Consider the following 6,892-nt stretch of genomic DNA (forward strand, 5'->3'; position numbering starts at 1 on the left):
TGCACAGCTCTGCATCGTGAAGTGCTCTCCTGTCTACTCCTCTGACTTCTGGGTGATTTGGGATGAAGCATGCTCTAGCTTTTCCTTTCTAATCGAAGTATGGTATTAGGGAAAAGAAATAATTTTCTGAAAGAACTCTCAACTAGCTTTATTTTCCTTTGGCTTCTTCACAGCAGTGTAGACATGGTTTTAAAAGACTCACATCTACAGCACTCCCATCCACTTCAGAGGCAGTAGTATCTTGTGGCACCACCAATGACACTAGAGGAAAAACCCAGGATGCTTCTACAATTCAGACATTTGTGCTTTGCATGTCCTATATTTTTTTTTTTTTTTAAAAAAAAAGGGGGGATGGGGGTTTGAGGAAGGTGCTTTATCTACTTTTTACAAAGCTGAACAGCTAGATTAAACCTAGATTTTGCTCATGTTCTGACATTTTGATGTAGATACAATATAAGGTTAGGGGGCCTTTTCTACACCTGTTTGTGTTAGTATACCCAGATAGTCCTTGCTATGAAAAAGATACGGCAGGTAAATACAAAAATGGCTTGACCATCTGAGGAACAGGACTGGCACCTATAACGTGAGGAGATTAGAGGGACTTTTTTAGTGTTTCAACAAGAAACATAACCAGACCTTGCCCATCACCTCCACCTTCCTCAGCAAATATACTACACTAGAAATGTTTGTAGGTATCCTTCAGCCAGATGAGTTTTTGTTTGGTGGTTGGGTTGTGAGGTGGGTTTTTTAAAAATGGTTCTTCTACAGAATTTTATCACATTGTGATACTTTTCAGTTACTTGTACAGCTCCAATCAACCACTTTGAATGACAAAGAAAACAGAAATGTGAAATTGCTGAAGAACATATCTTCCTCCTCCTTAAATATATTTGTTTCTTTCTCCCCATACAGCCAGCTTTAGACTTCCCTAGCCAGTTAGTGTCCACCCTCCCCATATTTATGCTAAGCTCCTGCTTGTGTTCGTATAACGTTCAGCTACCTCAGTGTTGCCATTTGCCGGAACGGAGGGAAGAAGCAGTCGCTCAATATGAGAGATCAGCATACTTCATTTATTAAGCTACGGTTACATATTTTATAGCAGTTATAATTAGGTCATACATATTGCAAAAGTTAAGCTCCTCATTGGCTGGCCACCTAAAAGGTCAACCTTCGTCAGCACTCTTTGTTTCTGGGCATAGTTCTCATTTCTTTAACCATAAGGTCCTTGTTCTTACTTTCACCAAAGATAACAAGAATAGAGTGTCTTTGTGAACCAGTAGTCTTCACGTAAGCTGTCTTCGATACTTTTTAAGATCTTGATGACTCAACATTCCGATGTTAAAGTGCCCTTGTTCAGCTAACCAATTCTCCACAATTCCCCCGTTTTCTTTTTGGACAAGGAAGGATTGAGTAACACGTTCAAATAATTTTCGGATACAAGAAAGAATACAAGGTAACAAAAGCAATAATAAAGCAATAAACAGCAATACAGATAAACCCTGTTTTAACAAGTCTCTTAACCATCCATTTATGCCTAAAGAAGCAAACCAAGAATCTATGCCTGATGAACCTTCTTTGACATGATGCATACGATTTCTTAACTCTTCTAGCTGTCGATGAATACTTTGTGAATGATCAGAAAGATTTAGGCAACACATGCCTTCAAAATCCTGACATCCATGCCCATTTGCTAAAAGCAAAAAATCTATAGCAGCTCTATTTTGCAAGATTGCGTGGCGTAAGCTATCAACATCAGTGGCAAGACCTGATAATATGTCAGTTGTAGAATTAAATTGTTTCACTGCCCAGCAAGCTAGAGTTTTTATTTTAGCCCAATTCGCAGCTGCTGCGCCACCAGGAAGAAAAAATGAAAGAGCTACAGTTCCAGCCACTGTGCCAAGATTTACATTATCATTACAATCTGGCTTTATATCATTAAGACTGCGTTTTGCTCTATTCGCTTGTCTTACCAAGTCACGCATGGTGGGTGCAAACATGGTTAACTTGCCTATATAACAAGGTCCTCCCACGGGACGAAATGGTATGGCAGGCCACGCTCTGTCTCCACATATTAGAAAATATCCTTCCGGTAATAATTTCGCCGTAACACTTTCCACATCAAATTCACCGGCATATTTTGAGGTGTTCCAATGGTTAGAATTCCCTGATACATTCTGATATCCTAAGTAAAATTGTATTACATTATCACGGTGCATGATGCGTTTCCATTCATCTCCAAACATGATAGCACCTGAGCCATTGATAGGTCGAAATAGGGGGTAAACTCTGGTACAATTAAGCTTTTGACTAACATTTACTAAAGGCCCAGCAGCTGGAAAAGAACCCCATAGGTCTAATTCTTGCTGAGGTAAATGGATTGATTTATTTAAATGGTAAATCAACTGTTGTAAAAAATACGTATTCTTAACAAGTGTACTATTCCACCAGGTACAGTTATCACCAAAGCCAAAATTCATGTCATTATACTTCCGGTTTAACCAGGTTAAGTATGATTGATCTATGGTTGTATAATTTACTCCCAAAGGTTCAAAATCAGGCCAATGTATATAAGGGTAACCAATTAGACATGTTCGGAAAGGATCACTTGCTTTCTGCAGGGAAAGACAAAAATCTGTAACTCCTGATTGATTTGCCCATGTAACCCACATATTTTGTCTAGGGTCTATTCTATGTAAAGCAAAAACAACAACCACATTTAATAGACTAATCCCCAAAAACAGTGCCATCATCTATGTTTATACTAATGTTGTATGATATGAGACTCAAAACTTTTCTTAATAATGTGGACCTAAAAGATAAATCACTGTTTCAAAGATGTTTTTCACTTGGTCTTACTTAATTTTCAAACAAACCGTTGATCTTCTTTGGAGACAGGCCAAATATCCAGCATTAGATTGGTCTTACTGTACTCGAGACCGCCAACCAATAATCTTTTTGTCAGCTCAATTATCAATTCGACCCAGTGAGTTTGGTAGTAGAAATATTAGTCACTGTTTAACAATTCATGCCCTGTAGCAAGCAACAGCTTAGTTAATATAAACTGTTCGTTTAAGCAACTCTCACACTAGCAATTTGCAAGCTTTTTACAACACCACTACTCTTTTCCGTAAGTGTAACATCTACATAAAACCTAAGGATCATAATAATAGCATATAATACAAGTTATTACGGTAGCAGATAGTTCTTTCAGTTCGCTCACATGTGAGCCTTCCCCTGTGATAGCATCTGACGTGGTACTACGTCTCGTCACGGACGGGAGCAGTATTTCGTACTGTTTTTTGCTGCTCTTCGGGACTATTTTTATTATTCTCCTTTTTTAACGGCCACTGCTCAATCCACACAGGTGTATTAGTCTTCCATTTCAACTGGATTGGGAAAGTCCAAACAATGGCCGTCCCTAAAAAGGGGTTTCTGTAGTCAGAACCATTCCCATTTGTGCAAGTATGTCACGTCCTATTAGGGCTTGCACCCCGTCAGGTAACGGAATAATAGAGGCACAACAACTGATAACCTTTTCTCCTATAGTCCATTGGAGGAGGGGTGACTTGCGAGCTAAAGTGAGTCCTCCCACTCCGGCTACAGTAGCACCTGTAGTGTGAGAGGGCCAATCAGATGGCCAATAACGTTCACTAATAATAGAGACATCTGCCCCGGTATCCAATAGAGCGGAAAGTGTAATCATCCGATCCACATACTGTACCGAAACTGCTTTGCGAGGTCGCTGTCGTAACCCAAGGGTTAATAAAGCTATTTGGTCTGTGGAACCAAAAGCTCCAGAGCCTCGTGGAGCAGTCTGTACAGGGGCAATGGTTTCAGTTAGGTGAGGTAAAGGTATAAGCTGTGCAATCTTTGATCCTCTTGGAACAAATAAGGGTGGAAACAATGTTTGAACCATTATCTGTATTTCACCTTGATAGTCTTTATCAATCAGGCCCGTTAACACAGTGAGACCCTCCATAGTGGCTGAGGAGCGACCTATTAATAATGCTCCAACGGCTTGGCCATTTACTCGAACAGGTCCTTGTACACCCGTAGCAATTCGCGTGGTGTTAGAGTCTATTAGGGTGCAATTTACTGCTGTTGCCAGGTCCAGCCCAAGGCTTCCGCTGGTGGCGGGTTGGAGAGAAAAGGGTTGTTGTTGGTGGATGCTGGATAAGCGGCCGCATTTTGTGTCGACGCGGGGCGGTTCCTCCCGCTGGTCGTCCCGTTTCCCGACCTTCTTTGTTTACAAGTTGTTTCAGCATGCGAGTCAGAATTGCATCGTTTACACCAGACTGGACCTGCGTTGCATTCTCTTCTCATATGTCCGATTACTCCGCAACGGTAACACCGGGGACGAACTGATCCACGGGGCGCCGGACGAGTTACCGGAGTTTGCAAAGGTGCAAGAGCTGCCATAATTTGGCTGTGCGATGAGCGGGTATGCTCTTGTAAGTTTTTCCCTAACTCTTTCACAGCTTCCACTAGCATAGCTTGTGGTCCCACTGGTACCTGTGCCATCCGCTCTAAACCCTCCTCGATTGACCAAGTAGCGGGAAGGGTGGCTAAAATGTTTCGAGTAGCAGGATTAGAGTTTTGGATTGCGCATTGCTTTAAAATGGTACCTTTCAGATAGTCGGGAACGCCTGCCGCTTGTATAGCGCTGGCCACCCTGTCAATGAACAATCCAAAAGGCTCTTCCCTTCCTTGTTTAATTCCCATGTAGGAAGGAATTCCCCCAGGCTCTTTAAGCTGATCAAAAGCTTGTCGAGCAAGTAACATTGCCTCCTTAGCTTTATCTGGACCTATTAACGCCTGAGCTTCAAGACGTAAATAGGGGCCAAGTCCCATAAGCTCATCAAGTGTAACCCCGTGCAAAGGGTCGCCTGGTTGTCTCACTTCGGCTACGGACCTCATACAGGCTGCTTGCCAGTGTGCATTAAACAATAGTTGTTGATGTTGTGTAAGAATTAACTTCATTATACTTCGTATATCCCCTGGAAGCAAGATGTTAGTTCCCCAAAGGTAGTCTAACATCTGGCGTGTACAGGCTCTCCCTTAATACCTGAATCATTAACTGTGGCTCGTAACTGAGTAAGTAGTTTCCAATCTAAATTCTGAATTGTGGCCATTAGGTTACCTTGGCCATCTGGCTGATACATGACTGGAAATGCAGATGTTTCAGTTATGAGATTAGCTGCAGCTTCTTGATCGCCTGAGCTCATAGCCGCCTCCGCGACCTTTTGCCAACATCGCTGACGTTCTGAAGCAAGGTTTGACACACCACGGCCCAAAAAGGGATTATTTCCTCGTCCAGAGGCTGGTGCGACAGTACCTAGCACCGGTTGTTCTGCCTCACTAGTGTCGATTATTGCTGTGGAGGCAGGAGGAGCCGTGAGCATCTCCCTTAGAGCTACCCCGTCAGCTTGATGTGAGCTTGTCGACCCATTTCCTAAAGTGGAACTTAAATGGGATAGATCCCAAGGTCCACTAGGGTTCTGTGGGACAACCAAGGTGCGCACGGAAGGGGGCAAAGGGCAGTCAGGCGAAGGAGTAGCACTTGCTTGCTGCACAGAGGGCACTCTGGTAGAAGCCGTACCGTCTAGCCTCTCAGCTGCAGCAGCAGCAACTTTTTGTTCAGCTTTATGCATAGTGATAGTATTTATAACTGCCCGCCACGGCTTCATTAATTTCTTTGCTGTTTTTTCCTCACTTATAACAGCATCGAATAATTTATCCCCTAGCTTTCGCCACTCGCTTTCCTCAAAAACTGTATTAGGATCTGCAAAAAATCCCCTGACCACGCCATAGCTTAATAAGTCAGGAAGTTCCTTTTTCAGATCTATCCCCTCAGTGCCCCGCTTTTCTAAAAAGCATTCGAGCAAATTATACGCCGCTTGTCTGTTCATACCTCAATTTGCGCGCAATTGCAGCCTTTGCAGACTTCGGCGGCGCGTAGCAGGCGGGACAGCCTCTATAGGTGCTCCCGGGCGCGGGGAAGATATCCCTTCCGCCTCCTGCGCTGCTTACAGGACCGCACTCAAATTCTCCGCCGACCGTGGCTCCCGGACTCCGCTATCGGGTCGCCGGGTCCGGACTCCGCTATCGGGTCGCCGGTCCTATGTCCTCTGGTCCCTTTCCTGGTCCCTGTTCGGGCGCCAATTTGTTGCCATTTGCCGGAACGGAGGGAAGAAGCAGTCGCTCAATATGAGAGATCAGCATACTTCATTTATTAAGCTACGGTTACATATTTTATAGCAGTTATAATTAGGTCATACATATTGCAAAAGTTAAGCTCCTCATTGGCTGGCCACCTAAAAGGTCAACCTTCGTCAGCACTCTTTGTTTCTGGGCATAGTTCTCATTTCTTTAACCATAAGGTCCTTGTTCTTACTTTCACCAAAGATAACAAGAATAGAGTGTCTTTGTGAACCAGTAGTCTTCACGTAAGCTGTCTTCGATACTTTTTAAGATCTTGATGACTCAACATTCCGATGTTAAAGTGCCCTTGTTCAGCTAACCAATTCTCCACACCTCAGAGTATTCCTTTTGCTTCTCTGTCATAAATAAGCAGTGACCTGGCACAGCTCTTATTTTAAGGTTGTTTTGCAGAGTGTTGCTGTTGGACTTTCAAACTGACTCTGTTATATGACTTATCTCTGTACTTAACACAATATGTAAAAAAGCCTTCTGAAGCAGTAGACTTTATTCCAGGGCAAGGTCTTTTACTTCATGAAGGTAAATCTAGAGCAACACAACTGGATTTTTCCATTTACAAGGCCATGGCATTGAGCAGGACCTCCTTCTCTAACTTTATCAATTTATTGACAAACACGTTTATCAGGTGTCCTGCTCCATCCTTTCCTAATGCACAATTCTATACTATTTGAAG

General features: G+C 43.0%; 1 long non-coding RNA gene across 1 annotated transcript; it reads right to left on the minus strand.

Moving 5' to 3' along the window:
- Window positions 1-341: 341 nt before the first annotated feature.
- On the minus strand, window positions 342-6,620 carry LOC308068317. The gene is made up of 2 exons (XR_013929929.1): window positions 6,535-6,620; window positions 342-1,000 (listed from the first exon to the last, which is right to left on the minus strand). It is a non-coding gene; the product is annotated as an uncharacterized lncRNA (long non-coding RNA).
- Window positions 6,621-6,892: the final 272 nt, after the last annotated feature.

This window comes from Falco punctatus, assembly GCF_963210335.1.
Source record: "Falco punctatus genome assembly, chromosome: 8".
NCBI classification, from domain to species: domain Eukaryota; kingdom Metazoa; phylum Chordata; class Aves; order Falconiformes; family Falconidae; genus Falco; species Falco punctatus.